This window comes from Leucoraja erinacea, chromosome 2 (genome assembly GCF_028641065.1).
Source record: "Leucoraja erinacea ecotype New England chromosome 2, Leri_hhj_1, whole genome shotgun sequence".
Taxonomy (NCBI): Eukaryota; Metazoa; Chordata; class Chondrichthyes; order Rajiformes; family Rajidae; genus Leucoraja; species Leucoraja erinaceus.
In genome coordinates, this window is record NC_073378.1 from 38405888 (window position 1) to 38425551 (window position 19664).

Below are 19664 nucleotides of genomic sequence, written 5' to 3' on the forward strand. Positions count from 1 at the left end.
TCTGCCACTCTTCATTTTCCAAGTCACTTTGGAGAAACAAGTAGACTAGAAATAGAAGGCCGTTATAAATAGATCATTTTCATCTTGATTCTTGTTAACTATTATAATTAATTTTCCCTCGTGGCCGCCTTCTAAGGAAGCATCATCTGCATGTACATGAAACATTGAAGATCGACACAAAATGCTGGAGTAACTCAGCGGGACAGGCAGCATCTCTGGATAGAAGGAATGGGTGACATTTCGGGTCGAGATCCTTCTTCACATCCTGTACATGAAACACCCCAGAAGGCGAAAATATCAGAAGCTATCAATGAGACTCTGATAGCCTGACACACTCACATTGACAACAAGCATTGACTCGGGAAAGAAATAATGAGGCATAAAACCACAGTCGTCACAGGATGAATGGATGAATGCAACGGTACAAGGCCAAAAATACAGTGAGAGGACCAGCAATCTGCTGCCTGATTCTCAGCAGGGCACCTTTAAAAAGAAAATAGCTGACCAACTATTGCAAATTAGTACAATTGTGGCACTCTGTCAAAGCGGACACAAGCTACATATTTCTTACTGTTTACTGGCAAATGGATGGAAAAATCAACATATTTATATAGCAAATCTTACAGATTTAAAATTTCTCAAAAGACTCTGCAGACACCAAGTTGTTGTCATTATAGACACAAAATGCTGGAGTAGCTCAGCGGGACAGGCAGCATCTCTTGAGAGAAGGAATGGGTGACGTTTCAGATCAAGACCCTTCTTCAGACTAAAGATGGGTCTTGATCTGAAACGTCACCCATTCCTTCTCTCCAGAGATGCTGCCTGCCCCGCTGAGTTACTCCAGCATTTTATGTCTCTCTTCGGTTTAAACAAGCATCTTCAATTCCTTCCTTCACAAGTTGTTGTCATTGTTTTGATGCAGGTAAATGTGGAACAGAGAATTTGTCTCCAGCAGAACTTTCACCAGGATTTCATAACACTTAAGAGACAATTGGTCAGGTACATGAATAAGACACATTTAGATGGTAATGGGCCAATGGCAGGCAGGTGGAACTAATGTAGATGGGGCATGTCGTTCAGCTTGGGCAACTTGGGCCTAAGCGACTGTTTCCAGGATGTATGGCTCTAACAGTTTTATGTCATCCATCACCGCTGCGCTGGTCAAGAAGGCACAGCAATGACTGTTCTTCCTGAGAACACTGAAAAAGACTGGTCTGCCCCAACAGCTGCTGACAACCTTCTACCGCTGCACCACAGAGAGCATCCTAAATATGGCATCTCTGTGTGGTATCTCAGCTGCACAGAGGCGGAGAGGAGAGCTCTTCAGCGCCTCGTCCACAGAGCGCAGAAGATAATTGGGACACAGCTACCAGTCTTGGAGGGCATCTACTATACACGGTGCCTCAGGAAGGCCGTCGGCATTCACAAAGACTCCTCACACCCTTGCAATAGTCTGTTCGATCTTCTACCTTCCGTCAGACGTTACATGGCCTTCTATGCCCGCACCTCCAGACTTAGGAACAGCTTCATCCCCAGAGCTATAGCTGACAATAGACAATAGACAATAGGTGCATGAGTAGGCCATTCGGCCCTTTGAGCCAGCACCGCCATTCAATATGATCGTGGCTGATCATCCAGAATCAGTACCCTGTACCTGCTTTCTCCCCATATCCCTTGATTCCATTAACCCTAAGAGCTCTATCCAATTCTCTCTAAAACATATCCAGTGAATTGGCCTCCACTGCCTTCTGTGGCAAAGAATTCCACAGATTCACAACTCTCTGGCTGAAAAAGTTCTTCCTCATCTCAGTCCTAAATGGCCTACACCTTATACTTATTCTTTTCAAGCTTTCCTACTTGAAAATTCATTATTGACAACAACTGCAAAATAATTACTGGTGTATTCCAAAGGATAAATCAGGCACCAGAGAGGAGATGAGTTGCAAGCTTGTGCCGAGATGGTGGTAGAATCAAACATAATAATCCAGCCTTGGGAAAAAAGTGACAAGCCAACATTTTTTTCATTACCTGTCCACCATCTTAGTTGGAGGAATGCATGCAGTCAAAAAGGTAAGAGAAAGCTGCATGAATGTGAACACAAAGAAAGAGGAGAAATACTATTTATTTTCTTTGAAGGAATGGATGAGTGCGTGTAGTCAATGCAAAAAACATTGCAACTCAGGCAAAAATGTTTTCAAAACCTACACGACCACCTCAATGTTGAATGAAATGCTGTAGCGAGCCTCTTCAATAATGTTAATCTTCCCTGAACTTGCATTCCCTCCTTAATGACAGTTCAGCTTAGCTATTATCTGTCCCCTTCCATAAGTTGTGATTGGAATGACACCAAACTCTTTGGGACCAGTTATAAATTCGACTTCCTGGATCAGTTCCAGACAGTTGGAAAACCACTCAACATTCCAATATCTAAAACAAAAGGCCTACTCACACACCACAGCACTGTTCACACAACCAAATAGCAGCTCTTCTCCCATTGTTCTCTTCAGAGAGTGCCATTCCTGTTTATTACTCAGCAGGCATTGAGTGCAAAATCAATACAGGTTGCAAGGGGTTAAAACTAGCTCCAGGCCCTGCCTCCACATCAGATCAACGCTAGCTCCCACACCATTTCCTACACCAACCTGAAGTGTGAACAGTGCAGCGAGCATGCACTTGGCAGACCAGAAATGGGTCCAACTTTACAGGCTGGTTTGAAAGCAAATGACAAAGGTGCCCCTTCCCTTCCCCCCCCCCTCGACCCCTCAAAAAAAGACACAGCTGGTTGTTTCATTACCCCAAAAGTCTATTGTACAGTAATTCTTAGAACCGAGTACCAAAATTCAAAAGTGTAGCAAACAAACATCATCGACAGATGCTGGAGTATAAAAACAGACACAATGCTGGGGTGACTCAGCGGATCAGACACCATCTCTGGAGACCATAGTTAGGTGGCCCCCTCCTCAAATCTGACCCGCTGAGTTACTTTAGCACTTTGTTGCCTTTTGTCGATCTCGTCTCCTTATATACTGCCCAGAAATGTCCAGGCATGATCAAGGATATAACTGCTCGCCAAATGATGGTGCACGTATTTGACCCAATTTGCAGGTTTTAACTTGGGCGAGTTGCTTTACACCAAGGACCAGTACCAACATGCCGCCCTGCACCTGTTAAGAGTAAAGGGCCTGTCCCACGAGCATGCGACTGCATGCAGGAGGCGCGACAAAACCGGAAGCATGGGCCATGCGGTGGTAGAGTGATCCCCGTACAGGGCCTGTCCCACCAGCATGCGATTGCATGCGGCGAGCGCGACCAAACCGGAAGTGGGGGCAGCGCGGAGGTCGAGTCATCCCGTACGAGTTGACGTGAAGTTCGATCGAAGGCGTACGCCTTCAAGACGCTGCGTACGGCGTTGAGACGCTGCGTACACCGTCGAGATGCTGCGCACACCCGTTGAGGCGGAGCGTACGGCCTCAATGCGGCTGCGGGCTGGCAGGCCGTTGCCGCGCGGAATATTCGGACAGTGTCAGTTTTTCGGAGCCTCGTGCGTTGTTGGGACCAGCTCCGAACAACTCCATACGGCTCTGGCGATCGAAGTGGAACCAGCACCGCGAAGCCGTACGGCTCAAGCGACCACGTTAGGTCGCGCTTGCCGCATGCAGTCGCATGCTCGTGGGACAGGCCCTTAAAGCTCTTGTACACATTCAAAACTGCTTCACCACTCAGTATCATCTGCAAACAATTTCTCCAATCATTTTTGTTTTACTCAAGAGTTTTTTATTTGTCATCTGCACCAGGAACGGAACAATTACATTTTTACTTGCTGCAGCTTAATAGACCTTTAATGCAATAGCACAACAAATAAATATACAATAATCAATAATGCAATAAATTATTAATGATACTGGGTATTACGTAACCAGCCTTAAACCGAACAAAGTCTGCAGTACATAGTTGCTGATATTGTGCTTAGGGTTGTGTAGTGTAGTGAAGGATCCCAATGGTTGATGGGAAGCAGCTCCAACCTGGAGTTCACTCTTCTCAGGCTCCTGAACCTTCTTCTTGATGGCAGCAGCAAGCAGCTCCAACCTGGAGTTCACTCTTCTCAGGCTCCTGAACCTTCTTTTTGATGGCAGCAGCAAGCTGAGGGCATGGCCACGTTGGTAGGGTCTTTGATGATATTGGTTGTGTTTTTGAGGCAGCCCCTCTGGTAGATTGCTACGGTGGTGTGATCACGTTCCTGGGTGTCGGAGGTACCAAAGATAGACACAAAGTGCTGGATTCACTCGGCGGGTCATGCAGCATCTCCAGAGAAAAGGAATGGATGACTTTTCGTGGCAAAACCCTGCAGTCCTAGTCTGAAGAAAGGTTCCAACCCAAAACGTCACCCATCCTTTTCCTCCAGAGATGTTGCCTGAACCGCTGAGTTACTCCAGTACTTTGTGTCTATCTTCAGCATAAACCAGCATTTGCAGTTCCACCCTGCACATTTTGTATGAGTTACCAAACCAGGTCACGATGCAATCAATGAGTATGCTCTCTACTATATAAATGTAGAAGTTCATGTGTAGGAAGGAACTGCAGATGCTGGTTTAAACCGCAGATAAACACAAAATGCTGGAGTAACACAATGGGACAGGCAGCATCTCTGGATAGAAGGAATGGGTGATGTTTCGGATCAAGACCCGTCTTCAGAATGTAGAAGTTCAATTGAGTATTCAGCGACATGCCAAATCTTCTCAATCTTCAAAGGAAGAAGAGACATTGATTGCCAAGCTTTCTTTGTGATTGGATCAACTTACAGGGCCCAGGACAGATCTTCAGATATTTGCAAGCCCAGGAAATTGAAGCTGTTGACTCTCACCATCATCGTCCATTGATGAAGACAGGTTCATGGATCCTCAGCTTTCCCCTCCTCAAGTCAACCGTCAGTTCCCTGGTCTTGCTAACATTGAGAGCAAGATTGTTGTTCTGGCACCAGATATTCAATCTTCCATCTGCACACTGTCTCACCGTTATCCATTTTACATCCAAATACAGAGTTTGTACGTTCTCCCTGTGACCGCATGGGTTTTCACTGGGTGTTCTGGGTTAATCCCACACTCCAAAAAGGTTCATTGGCTTTGGTAAAATTTGTAAACTCTCCCTAGTGCATAGGATAGAGCAAATCGCTGGCCGGTGTCGACTCAGTGGACCTGTTTCCACACTGTATCTGTAACCTAAACTGACTAACGTTATTAGCTGCTAGACCTGCCCCTTCCACAAAGCATAGAAAATTCAGATGCTCTCACTATTTATGGTCATACATCAAAGAATGAACTTGGATTCATGAATTACCTTTCAGGACCTTACAAAACCCAGTGCTATAGACCCTATAAAGCATCTTTGAAGTTTATCCACTGTCGTAAAATGGTACAGCTGGCCATCAAAGTGCAATGCAGATCATTTGCAGTAATGAGGTCACCACCACATGAACTACTTTAATGCCCATGATTAGGATATAAGATCTCCACTGTTCTGTGAAATAGAGATGGGGTATCCTGCAAGAGTACACAGGGCCACTTTAACTTCTCACAATAAAGACATGAATAAAGTGCCAAGCAATGACCATGGAACTTGTGGTCTACAATCTGCTGAGGGAAACACATTCCCTGTTGACATAGAACACAAAACTTCTGCCCACAATGTCTGTGCGGAACATACTGCCAAGATAAATCACATCCGCCTGCACGTGATCATATTCCTCCATTTCCTGCATATCTGCCTATCCAAAAGCCTCTTAAAGCTACAAAAAAAAAACAGCTTTAGCTTCCGCTACAGATCTGGCAATGTGAAATTGCCAAAGACTGGATTGAAAACAGTGACTTCATATAATGCAGTCACTTGGGAGGGGTTGAGCAGGCTACGACTTTATTCCTTGGAGTGCAGGAGGATGAGGGGTGATCTTACAGAGTGGTACAAAATCATGAAAGGAATATATCGAGTAAATGCACAGAGTCTTTTAAACAGAGCAGGAGAATCAAGGACCAGGGGACATAGGTTTATGGTGAAGGGGGAATGATTTAATAGGAACCCGAGGGTTACCATTTTTTTTTTTACACAAACGATGGTGGGTATATGGAACGAGCTGCCGAAGGAGGTAGTTGAGGCAGGTACTATCATAACGTTTAAGAGACATTTGGACATGTACATGGATAGATAGGTTTAGAGAGTTATGGGCCAAGTGCAAGCTGGTGGGACTCGTGCATTTGGGAAGTGTTGGTCGGTGTGGGCAAATCAGGCCAAAGTTTCCACACTGTATGACTCTGTGATGTGGCAGCTGTACCAATGAAACAGAGCGGAACAGAAGAAAAAACTCACTGATGGCAACAACTTCATCCACAGCTTTGCCAGCTGTCAGAGTGTAGAAATTCTAAATATCTCTTGACACACAGGAACATCCAAAATATATCAAATATTCAATTAAAATCAAAATAAGGTGAAAATTAATTACTTACATCATTAATGTTTGATTTATAGGGCAGCAGGGTGGCACAGTGGTGGAGTTGTTGCCTTACAGCACCAGAGACCAGGATTCGATATTGACCTCTGTACGGAGTTTGTATGTTCTGCTTGTGATGGCATGGGTTTTCCCCAGGGTGCTCCTGTTTCCTCCCACACTACAATGATGTACAGGTTAGTAGGTTAATTTGCTTTTGTAAAAAATTGTAAATTGTCCGTAGGATGTAGGATAGTTCTAGTGTACGGGGATCGCTGGTCGGCACATACTCAGTGGGCCGAAGGGCTTGTTTCCACGCCGAATCGCTAAAACTAAACTAAAACTTAAAATTTTGAATCAAAAGGTTACCTGAAACTTATTATCCTTAGAACAAGTTTACTCCATTCAAACAATAGTAATCTAACCTGGTGCAAATCCACCTAGCAAATTCCCCAACCTAAAGGTAGACAAAAAATGCTGGAGAAACTCAGCGGGTGAGGCAGCACCTATGGAGAGAAGGAATTGGTGACGTTTCGGGTCGAGACCCTTCTTCAGATTCTCCAGCCTAAACGTTTATGAAACCATACTTTTCACCAGGCTCCGCGAGGAATTCACCGCAAGCCGGAAAATCACCAGCGTAAACCAGCCGATACTAACTGGTGTATTCATGTAGAAGTTTAAACCTGCTGACATTTACCTATAAACTCAGTCCGCCACTGGAGGTTACATATATCTGAGGAAGGGTGTCAACCCGAATCGTCACCCATTCCTTCTCTCCAGAGATGCTGCATGTCCCAATGAGCTGCTCCAGCTTTTTATGCCTATCTTCGGTTTAAACCAGCATCTGCAGTTCCTTTCTACACATATATCTCATCTTTGGTTACAGGCCTCAGGAGTAAAGAGGAGTGGGGAAAAAAAGTGTATGGTGGAGCGGTAGAGTTGCTGCCTTACAAGCCTCAGATCATGTTGTCATCAGTGAGTTCGATCCTGTCCTCGGACTCTGTCTGTACAGAGTTTACACGTTCTCCCTGTGACCGTGTGGGCTTCCTCCAGGTGCTCCAGTTTACTCCCACATTCCGTGTAGGTATGTGTGTTAATTTGTTTCTGCAAATTGGCTAGAACTATCCTACACAGTAGGGTGATCATTGGTTCCGTGTACTCGGTGGACCAAAGGGCCTCTGCCCACGCTGCATCTCTAAAACTAAAACTAAAAACTAAAAAAATCCCAAAGTAACTCCTTATCTTAACTGACCTGAAATAAAATGTAGAGCAAAAGAAACTTCTCGATTTTATAATTCCCATCTTCAATTTCCTGCATGCTCATCTCTGAGTCCCTCCTTTTCTGGCCTTGAACCACCCTGATTTGTATCACCCATGCCCTTCCAACCTCTAAGATCCCCATCTCCTTCCTTAATCTCAGCCTCTTCACTCTCTATTGCTCCTTAGACCAGGAACAATTCATTTCTGACATTAATCAAATTCTTGTAAATCCCCTTGGGACTTTTTACCACATTAAAAGCTTTTAGATTTTTTTATTGCAATCCCTCAGGATTGTCAATGATTTGCCTTCATTCAGGATAGTGGTTGTGGTGGGAGGCAGATACAATAGTGGTGTTTAAGAGGCTTTTATATAGACACATGAATATGCAGGGTATGGAGGGATATGGATCATGTGCAGATGAGATTAGTTTATCTTGGCATCATGTTCGGCAGAAACGTGGTGAGAATGGTCTGCTTCTGTGCTGGCCACACATGCCAATAGGCTGGATGGGTACACCAGTCTTTACTCGTCGGCTTAAGCACTGCATTCTCAATACCATCACAAATGATTCTACTCCACGATGTGATCATGGGCCAGAGGTTTCCAGGAGTAAGCACAGAGGAGGCTTTAAGATCATCCTCAATTTTTTCTTTATCTGGTAATTTCTACCCATGACACAATTCTGAAGAAGAAATTTATTTTTTGGAAATCTTATTTTGAACATGTGAACAATGTGATCGGTGAAATTTAGGGAGATTTACCAATCCCCAATCCTTCTGGCAATACCACCCCAAAGCACTTTACAACTTATACAGCACATCTGAAGTGTAGCCATTGCTGTATTGCAGGAAGTGATGCAGCCAATTTACACCTTAATAACCATGATAAAGACACAGAGTGCTGGAGTAACTCAGTGGATCAGGCAACACATCTTTGGAGAACATGGATAGATGATGAAACGTCACCTATCCATGCTCTCCAGAGATGCTGCCTGACTAGCAGTGGGGTGGGAGATTGCAACCTTCACGTGGTCCACCTTGTTTCGACGAATGCAATCAATCTGGTGTGCACAGTCAAATAAGATCAAATAGAACAAGTTGTCCTACAACTTTAGGCTGTGGACGCCATACGCAAGAAGAGACTGTAGCAGTTTGTGCCTTTTTTTGGTAAATCAGAATCTGCAATTCCTGGTTCAGTTTAGTTTGTGATACAGCATGGAAACACCCCCTTCAGCCTATCGAGTTAGCACCGACAAGCGACCAATCATACACTGGTTCTATCCTACACACTAGGGACAATTTTTACAGGAGACAATTAACCTTCAAACTTGCACGTCTTTGGAATGTGGTAGGAAACCGGACAGGCAGCATATCTGGAGAGGTTCCGGTTGAGAAACGTCCCCCTTTCCAGAGATGCTGCCTATCCCGCAGAGTTACTCCAGCTTTTTGTGACTATCTTCGGTTTAAACCAGCATCTGCAGTTCCTTCCTATACATACAACAGCACAGCACAGGAACAGGCCTTTCAGCCCACAGCGCCAAAAATCAAGGCAAGACCAACCCTTATCTATCTGCGCATAATCCATATTCAGGTGTCTATCCAAAAGTCACTTAAATGTCACGACAGTACCTGCCTCCACCACCATTACCCTGGGCAGCACATTCCATGCACCCAACAACCTGTGCCCCACACATCTCTATACTACTAAAACTCTTCCTATTGTTTGTGTTTGTGCCGAAGATGTGTCAATCTGTTTTTCCTATCTTCTTCCAAACGCTAGGCCACAGCCTTCCCATTTTCACATATCCTACTCGCATTTTCCCCGTCGTGGCAATAAACATCTTCCTGTCGCATTCCCACCTATATTTCCGAAGATATTAATCCTTTAAATTTAAAAAACGGACCCAAAAACTCACCCATTGCTCTGAGTGGCGTCACAATGCACTCGCAAGGCTGGATGGGAACTCAGGGAGGGATGGGCACTCAAGCCCTCATGGTGAACGATGTATGGCGGCAGCTGCTGGCGCCTGATGCCTGGTGGCGAGGGTGGTGCCGCAGTCCCTGGCTGGAACCGAGCCTGGAGCTCGAACTGGAGAGTCGGACCCGGGGCTAATATGGGGCCGTGACCAGGGCCGAGAAAGAAGCCGCCACTGGAACAAAGACGAGCCCGCAGATGAAGTTGGGGCCTGCACTGGAGCCCAGGTGGCGGCTGAGCTGACGGCTGGAGGCTACAGCCAGGGCCGGGCCAAGTACGAGAACCAGGCCATGTTCCAGGCCCTGGCACTGCTCTACATTCTGGGTACGTCCTAGGGCAGGGAATGGGAGAGGGGAGGAGGATGAGGGAATTGAGGAGGAGGGAGATGGGGTGGTAGAGGGGGATGAGGGGGGTGTGGAGGAGGGTGATGCCCCCTCCCTATCTACACTCACTCCCAGCCTCTCTACCCCCCTCCCTCGCCCTCTAGCCTCCCTCCCTCCCCCCACTCTACCCCCTCACTCTCTACCCCTCTCCCTCTGTCCCTCTCTACCCCCTCCCTCTCTACTCCCCTCCCCTTCCTACACCCCCTCCCGCTACTTCTCTACCCCCTCCCACCCTACCCCCCTCCCTCTCTACCCCCTCTCTGCTCTCTGCCTCTCTGCCCCCCTCTCTCTCTCTCTGCCCCCCCCCCCCTCTCTACCCCCCTTCCTATCTGCCCCCCCTCACTCTCCACCACCCCTCCCTCACTAGGGATTGAAGAGGGTGGGTGAAGTGGAGGAGGAGGGAGTGCTGGGGGATGAGGAGAAATGAGCCGCGCCGGTGCAGTTGGGGGCTATGCGTGAGTGGTGGAATATTGCATTGGGGGAACAGATTGCGTTGGGGGAACGGGTGAGTAGTGGAATCTCGCGTTGGGGAGCTGCACTTGGTCTAGTCTCCTTTAAACTTTGCCCCTCTCGCCTTTGCCCTCTCATATTTGATATTTTCATCCTTTGATATTTCTATGCATATACGAACACAACAAATTCCCCAGTGAAACTTCTCAATTAATTGAAGCATGTTTCAATAATAGTGTACTGAAGGCATTTAGTGCATTTTTCCCATTAATTTCTCCAAGGTAATCACGTAATGCGAAAACAGATGTTCTGGTTCTGAATTTTCTCACTGCTACGATAACATTGCTAAAAATAAATAAGCCCACCCTTAACCATGAGTCAGTTTAAATAATAGTTCCTTTCCAAACTGTTTAAGGGCTGTCCCACTGCGGCGACCTAATTGGCGAGTTTAGAAGATTTTAGAAGTGTTTGAAAAAGTGTCATGTTGAAGACCTCCTTTGACTATGTAGAAGACCTCCTTCGACCATGTTGAAGATTAGCTTCGACCAGCTTCGAGAAAATTGGACACTGAATAGTGGAGGGTGAAGACTACCTCCTTCGATCTCCCTTCGACTAAGTTGAAGATTATCTACGACTATCTTAGACTACCTTCGATTACCTTTGATACCTTCGATTACCTACGAATAATATGCCGACCTACTACAACCTACTTCGACTAAACCTACGAGTAACAAAAATATAGATTTTTTTTCCATGGCGACCTTTTTTTTTACTTGCAGGCATTTTTCAGCAATTACGCCGCGACCTAGCTGAGGCCTCGAGTACGCGGAGACTACTCTCAAGCATGAAGGAGAGTTACAAAGACCTCCTAGGACCGCATGTCGACCCTGCTGCGAGTATGAGTCGAGGGCAAACTCGCCAATTAGGTCACCGCAGTGGGACAGCCCCTTTAGCATCCATAGCATAAATATCGCTGGGGCTAGTTCCAATAAGTGGAATACAGAAATTCTACTCAAATTTTCTTTACATTATGCATACTCTGGAGTTTAGAAGGATGAGAGGGATTCTTATTGAAACATAAGATTATTAAGTGTTTGGACACACTGGAGGCAGGAAACATGTTCCCGATGTTGGGGGAGTCCAGAACCAGGGGCCACAGTTTAAGAATAGGCGGAAAGCCATTTAGAACAGAGATGAGGAAACACTTTTTCTCACAGAGAGTTGTGATGCTTTCAAGAGAGAGCTAGATAGGGCATTAAAAATAGCAGAGTCAGGGGATATGGGGAGAAGGCAGGAACGGGGTACTGATTGGGTATGATCAGCCATGATCACATTGAATGGCGGTGCTGGCTCGAAGGGCCGAATGGCCTACTCCTGCACCTAGTGTGCAGGAAAAAAACCCAATAAATTTCAACACGATGTCCCAGTAAAGTGAAAACAAACCCCGTGTTCATTTCATACTGATCAATAAGTTTTCCGAGTACTGTTTTGTTTACAAATATTATAAAAGATGACACACAGTAACAAACGACCTGGTAAATACAGCAGTTGCACTCTCAACCCAGCTTGTGCTTGTGTTTTATCTGGTTGGCAAGTTGTTTGTTTGTTCTAGTTCTTAAATAAATGAATCATTTGGGGGATTGAGGGGGGGTTGAAGTGAATGCAAGTAATTTGCCTCATCCTTCCAAGAACACAGCCTCTGCTCTAAATTAGTAGTCATTCTTTCCATTGCCTGTCTAGCACTCTGCTATGCGGGGGGGGGGGGGGGCTGCAAAATAAATGGGATACCTCAGTATGTAAGCAAGAAGGAGTTTCATGTCGAGACCTTTCTTCAGACTCCAGCAATTTGTGTCTATCTCAGCTGTTACTCCAGCACTTTTGTGTCTATCTTCCGTGCAAACCAGCATCTGCAGTTCCTTCCTACAAAAGGGGAGAGTTTCATACTGTGCGTTGCAGGAGACTTTTTCCAAGTGTTTTTCTAATGAAAAGTCAGAATCGAGGCCAAATCCAGCTCAGGGTTTCCACTCCACCCACTGGACGCTGGCCTCGGGTGAGTGATGCAGCACGGTTTGTCTTGGGTTAGGGGGTGTTGGAGCCACGGACGAGGTGCAAGTGGACCAACATATGGCCGCGTCCCGCCACCCGCGCGCCCCGGGAATCGCCCCGGGGAACTCCTGCTGCACCAGCACCATTTTACACTTTTATTTTTGTTTTGTGTTTTTTTTGTTCCCTCAATGCCACTTCCTTTAGACGGGCAGGGGATGCAGCAATAACAGTGGTAATTGCAAAAGGGCCCGATTGCAAAAAGCCTAATCTCTCCCAAATGCATGCACCGATCACCGAATTCTTGAATGCATGCAAGAGTACGAGCAGAGTGAGCTCGAGCAGTGGCGAGGTGGCTCTGACCGGCAACTGGTGATTACAAGACAAGATGTTGCAGGCAGAGAGCACGAGGCCCAGTTGCAAACTGGAAATAGTGATATAATGCACCGGCTCGGGGAGGAGACCACGCACAAAGCTCAATTCAAACAAATTAAAAAAAAACATTGCGAGGACGTTGAGGGGGGTTAAAATCCCTTCGCTCCGCTTTAGGTTTAGCAATAATTACTTAAAGCAACGTTAATTTCACCCCGCCGCCCCCCTGCGCAAAGATAGTGGGGATGCTGACTTTAATTATTAACCGATTGCTCTGAAGAGGTCTGAAAGAAGGGATGACCTACCTCCTAGTGCAGCCGTCTTCTCCACCATCTCAACCCCAGCAGCCGTGCGCTCTCTCTACCGCTGTCACCCGTGCACGCCTCCTGCTGGTCACTCCCTTCAACTGGGAATCAACCCCCTTTCTTGATCAATGACCCACATTCAACTTTTGGCAGAGGAAAATAAACATAAACTTCATAACAAGAGGATTTCAGTATAGGAGTAAAGAGTATCTTCTGCAGTTGTATAGAGCTCTGGTGAGACCACATCTGGAGTATTGTGTACAGTTTTGGTCTCCTAATTTGAGGAAGGACTTCCTTGTGATTGAAATTCAGATTCAGATTCAATCTTTATTGTCATTGTGCAGTGTACAGTACAGAGACAACGAAATGCAGTTAGCATCTCACCCAGAAGAGCGAACATAGAATAATTGAACAGCAAAATATATATATGTACATACATTAGCAATAGTGCAATTTTTCTGCGGGAAGAAGTGTCGGGGGGGGGGGGGTGACTGGCAATCACCAAAGTGCAGAGTTAAGTAATGTAACAACTGCAGGGAAGAAGCTGTTCCTGGCCCTGTTGGTCCGGCAACGGAGAGACCTGTAGCGCTTCCCGGATGGGAGGAGGGTAAACAGACCGTGGCTGGGGTAAGAGCAGTCCTTGACGATGCTGCGCGCCCTTCGCAGACATTGCTTGCTTTGGACAGACTCAATGGAGGGGAGTGAGGAACCGGTGATGCATTGGGCAGTTTTCACCATCCTCTGCAGTGCTTTCTGGTCGGAGACAGAGCAGTTGCCATACCATACTGTGATACAGTTGGTAAGGATGCTCTCGATGGTGCAGCAGTAGACGTTCACCAGAATCTGAGGAGACAGATGGACCTTCCTTAGTCTCCTCAGGAAGAAGGGACGCTGGTGAGCCTTCTTGACCAGTGTTGAGGTATTGTGGGTCCAAGAGAGGTCATCAGAGATGTTGACCCCCAGAAGCCTGAAGCTGAGGCAGTGCCGCGTAGGTTCACGAGATTGATCCCTGGGATGGCGGGACTGTCATATGAGGAAAGATTGAAAAGACTAAGCTTGTCTTCACTGGAGTTTAGAAGGATGAGGGGGATCTTATAGAAACATAAAATTATAAAAGGACTGGACAAGCTAGATGCAGGAAAAATGTTCCCAATGTTGGGCAAGTCCACGGTCTTAGAATAAAGGGGAGGTCAATTAAGACTGAGATGAGAAAAAACTTTTTCACCCAGAGAGTTGTGAATTTATGGAATTCCCTGCCACAGAGGGCAGTGGAGGCCAAGTCACTAGATGGATTTAAGAGAGAGTTAGATAGAGCTCCAGGGGCTAGTGGAGTCAAGGGATATGGGGAAAAGGCAGGCACGGGTTATTGATAGGGGAAGATCAGCCATGTTCACAATGAATGGCAGTGCTGGCTTGAAGGGCCAAATGGCCTCCTCCTGCACCTATTTTCTATGTTCCTATGTTTCTAACAACAAAATGGGTCTGAACTAGATATTTTCATCAGTGAAGGTAGCACTAGACTTCTGATTTGCTCAGGTGATGAGATGCATGGGATGTAATGGCATTAAAACAAAACATTTGGACGGGTATAATATGGATAAGAAAGATTTAGAGGGATAGATACAAAATCGCTAAAGTAACACAGCAGGACAGGCAGCATCTGTGGAGAGAAGGAATGGGTGACATTTCGGGTTGAGACCCTCCTTCGGACTGATTCACACAAGATTCAGCGATATGAACCAAACAGGAGCAGGTGCGACTAGTAGATGGGGCATCAATAGACAATAGGTGCAGGAGTAGGCCATTTAGCCCTTCGAGCCAGCACCGCCATTCAATGTGATTATGGCTGATCATCCCCAATCAGTACCCCGTTCCTGCCTTCTCCCCATATCCCCTGACTCCGCTATTTTTAAGAGTCCTATCTAGCTTTCTCTTGAAAGCATCCAGGGAACCTGCCTACACTACCCTCTGAGGCAGAGAATTCCACAGACTCACCACTCTGTGAGAAATAGTGTTTCCTCATCTCCGTTCTAAATGGCTTACTCCTTATTCTTAAACTGTGGCTCCTGGTTTTGGACTCCCCCAACATTGGGAACATGTTTCCTGCCTCTGGTGTGTCCAAGCCCTTAACAATCTTATATCTTTCAATTAGATCCTCTCTCATCCATCTAAACTCCAGAGTGTACAAGCCCAGCTGCTCCATTCTCTCAGCATATGACAGTCCCGCCATCCCGGGAATTAACTTTGTAAACCTCGTGAACCTACGCTGCACTCCCTCAATAACAAGAATGTCCTTCCTCAAATTAGGGGACCAAAATTGCACACAATACTCCAGGTGTGGTCTCACTAGGGCTTGGTACAACTGCAGAAGGACCTCTTTGATCCTGTATTCGATTCCCCTTGTTATAAAGGCCAACATGCCATTCGCTTTTCTCACTGCCTGCTGTACCTGCATGCTTACTTTCATAGACTGATGTACAAGGACCCCCAGATCCCATTGAACTTCCCCTTTTCCCAACTTGACGCCATTTAGATAGTGATCTGCCTTTCTGCTTTTGCTACCAAAGTGAATAACCTCACATTTTACTTCGGAGTCACGTGAGTGACTATGTGAAGAACCCCGCCAGGACGCATGCGTGTCATATCGCTTTCACGCTTGCGAAACGACAGGTGGGGTGGAGCGTTCCCCCGTTTGAAACCGCGACCTGCTGGTAAGTGATTTACTCTGCGGTAGTTTTTGTCCCCGCGCTGTTTTTACACAGGGGGGGGGAAGCTGGACAAAATAGTGTCCACAAGTGCTGCGAGTGAAGCTGGCTGGGGAGGACCGTGAAGTTGCGGGAGCCAGCAGCAGCTGAAGGCACAAGCCCCGTAAGTGGGATCAGCTGTGCCGACCTTTGGTCCCGCGCCGGCCAGAGCACCACGGCCGGGCGGGAGACTATTCAGAATGGGGCCGTCGACTTTGACAAGTCGAAACGGCAGGAGGCGGGGTGGAACGACGTTCCCCCGTAGCGACAGTTTAAACCAGGACCTGCAGGTAAGTGAAACTGCGGTCTTTATTCTCCCCATACTGTTTCACAGGTGGGGAAACATGGAGAGCTGTGCAAACAACGGCAGGCGGCACCGGAATCACCCGTAAGGGAACAGCTGTGCCCGACTTCGCTCCCGCACCGGCCAGATTAAACACCATGGCTGGGCGGGAGACTGTACAGAACAGAGCCGTTGGCTTTGACAAGTCAAAATGGTAGGAGGAGGGGTGGAAGGACGTTCCCCCATAACGGCAAGTTTTAAGCCTGGACCTGCAGCTAAGTGATACTGTGGTCTTTATTGTTCCCATACTGTTCTACAGGTGGGGGAAACATGCACAAGGCAAAGAAGTCGACTAGAGCTGGCGGGGGAAGACCGTGGAGTTGCGGATGCCAGCAGCGGCCGGCGGCACAGGAATCACCCGTAAGGGAACAGCTGTGCCCGACTTCGCCCCCGCACCGGCCAGATTAAACACTGCGTCTGGGCGGGAAGGCAAGAAGAAAACCAAAAGAGTCGAGGACTGATGAGTCGAACTTTGGGCGGCCAGCGACCATGAGCGCTGGAGCCGGTTGGAGCGGCTTATGGAGCCGAGCTCCAACATGACAGACTCCGGGAGATGGAGTCTAGTCACTGTGGGCACTATGTAAAACCCACAGCAGCACCTCTTGTAGGGTTGCACAGTGCATCTCCCTCGTCAGAGGGGAGTACTGGGGGATCAATTCTGGGCTGACACTGAAGAGGAGTTTTGACAAACAAAAGTACAAGTGTGCAGGGGGTGCAGGAAGACAAAATCTACTGGTCATGGTGTCCAAATACATACAGCCAGACCACGATGGACACCACTGCAAAAATACTTGGGACCAGGAAACTCCACATCCCTGAATGTTCCAGTCGTGGAAATAACATCTGGAAACATGTCAGAGCAGGACTTAGGAAAGCCCTGGGGCTCATAAAGGTGACAACATTAAGGATCTCCTACAGCCAAAGACAGCACCCTTATGCACCCACCAGCAGAACAAGAGAAGCTGGTGAAAGCTCAAAGGCCGGGCATACAGGACAGCGGTCTTTTAGACCATAGCCCAGACCGGCCTTTCTGGAAGATGCGCAAACCCCCAACCCAAAAACAAACCCAGACACCGGCGCCTCAACCTCCACGAAGACCACACAGAAGAAGCAAACTTCCACTGGTAACAATGGAGGTAGGTGGGTCTGGTCCCATACAAATTATAGGAAGAGTGGATAATACACACATTGGTGGGAGATCACACTCTTTTGGATACATGGTGTATATTAACTACAGACACTTATATCCTAAGCAGTATCCAGGGATATACCATTGAATTGTGCAAAAGGGGTAATGGGTAAACCCAACACGATTGACTGGAATACATTGTACTATATATTCAGTACAAAATGGGAACTGGTAACTGCTAAAGGACTGATTTCCAAAGGCTACTCCATGGCTAGCATCGACCTAAAAGATGCTTACTATTCAGTGCCTACTGACAGACGGACTGATCACAAACGTTATTTAAAAAAATTCAACAGGATGGGACAGCTCTGGCAGTATAGAGCTCTACCAAATACATAATCATATGATCATACTAATTGTGGGCATAACTTTGGAGTTGGCCTAACTAACTGTAACAGCCACCATATAATTGGGTGAAAACTGGGGTTATCATCCATCCAGTTAAATCTAAACTAATGCCTACCAACATAATGGATTATTTGGGGTTCACTAAAAAACAGCTCACATGTCGGTGACTTTACCAAAGGACAAGGCTACAGTCTGCAACAACCCCACTGACATCAGTGGCCTGCAACAACCCCACTGACATCAGTGAACCATCTATCAGATTGGTAGCAAGTATAATTGGCATATAGTGTCTGCCTTTCCAGCCACACAATTTGGATCTTTGTATTATCAAAAATCTACAAAGGGCAAAATACAAACACTCAAAGTTAATACTGGTCATTTCGACAGACCAATAAGCCACCAATCAAAGCTTATGGAATTAGAATGGTGGAGGGATAACATTCGGCATTGTTCCAACCCTATCGTTATCAGCAAACCCTTAGTGGTGCTACAAACTGATGCCAGTGCGCTTGGTTGGGGTACTACCAATTTCCATCTCCATCTGTGGAGGTAGATGAAAGGCACAGGAGACATCATTATCACAGACACTGGGCATAAACTACCCGGAAATGTGGCGTGCGTTCTATGGCCTAAAGTCATACTGCTCTGGGATAAATCACCAGCGTGTTAGACTACAGAGTGACAATCTGACTAATACAATTTGGTAATGGTGTATCCAGAGAAATATTGGAATATCAGCTACTTACCTACCAGGTAACCCAAAATTCAGTGACAGACATCAGGTCACACAAATTCAATAAAATAAGACTTAATCACCAGTTACCAAACTGTGTTTCTTGGGAACCAGACCTGGGACAGCAGGGACAGATGCTTTTCACTGCATTGAGGGGGCAATTGTATATCTATGCATTCTCTCCTTTTCTGCATCATCAGTCGGGTATTACGAAAAATACAACAAGACTCAGCGTCTGTTAATTGGTAGTGCCGATTGGCCTACTTAACCATGGTTCCCTGTGAAACTCGACATGGGTTTTAACTATGTATCACCATCCTGAAACAACCAGATTATTGGTTCATCCCGTAACAGGGGAATCCATCCATGTCAAAAACAACAAACCTATCAATTTGTAGGGTCTAAAGAAACCTCTACTGCAACTGGGACTGGCGCACCGAACATTGAACATTATCTGAGCGGGCCACAGACAGTCCACCAAAAACTATATCGGGTATACATCAGGAAATGGGAGATATATTGTCACAGAAACTGCGATGAGAGTTAGTGTACATTTCTCATTCAAACACAGGGTAATTTGAATTTACACTAACTCTCACCGCAGCACCAAAGCTGCACAATTGCAGTGCCAATCCTTCACAGGTGGAGTATTGGTTTATTATTGTCACATGTATCAAAATACGGGTATGCTATTCTGGGATTGATGCAAAAGACCCTGCATCGCTGTTGAAAAGTCATTGAACTGAAATATTAACTATTTCTATACAGATCTGTTGAGCTTTTCTAACATTTTCTATTTTCATTTCTAATTTCTGTAATTTCTGCGGTATTTTGAAGAATAGAGGCGAGCCCTAGACAATTATCACGTAATCGATCTAAGGCCTTTACCACATTTACCACGTTTGTTTGTGGAATCTTTGCATTGAAATTGGCGGTCACATTTCCTGCATCTCAGCAGTGAATACATTACATAAGAACAAACACAAGGTAGAAACATTGAACATAGAAACATGGAAAAATAAGTACAGGAGTAGGCCATGCGGC

The 19664-nt window shown here is 46.3% G+C and overlaps 1 protein-coding gene across 2 annotated transcripts in view; it reads right to left on the reverse strand.

Moving 5' to 3' along the window:
• elmo1 (engulfment and cell motility 1 (ced-12 homolog, C. elegans)) overlaps nt 1–13383 on the reverse strand; it is a 293797-nt gene extending 280414 nt beyond the window's left edge. For both annotated transcript variants that reach the window (XM_055655086.1, XM_055655094.1), the window contains exon 1: nt 13264–13383. The gene's annotated coding sequence lies outside the window, so the exon portion shown is untranslated. The remainder of the gene's footprint in view (nt 1–13263) is intronic.
• Between the last annotated feature and the right edge of the window lie 6281 nt (nt 13384–19664).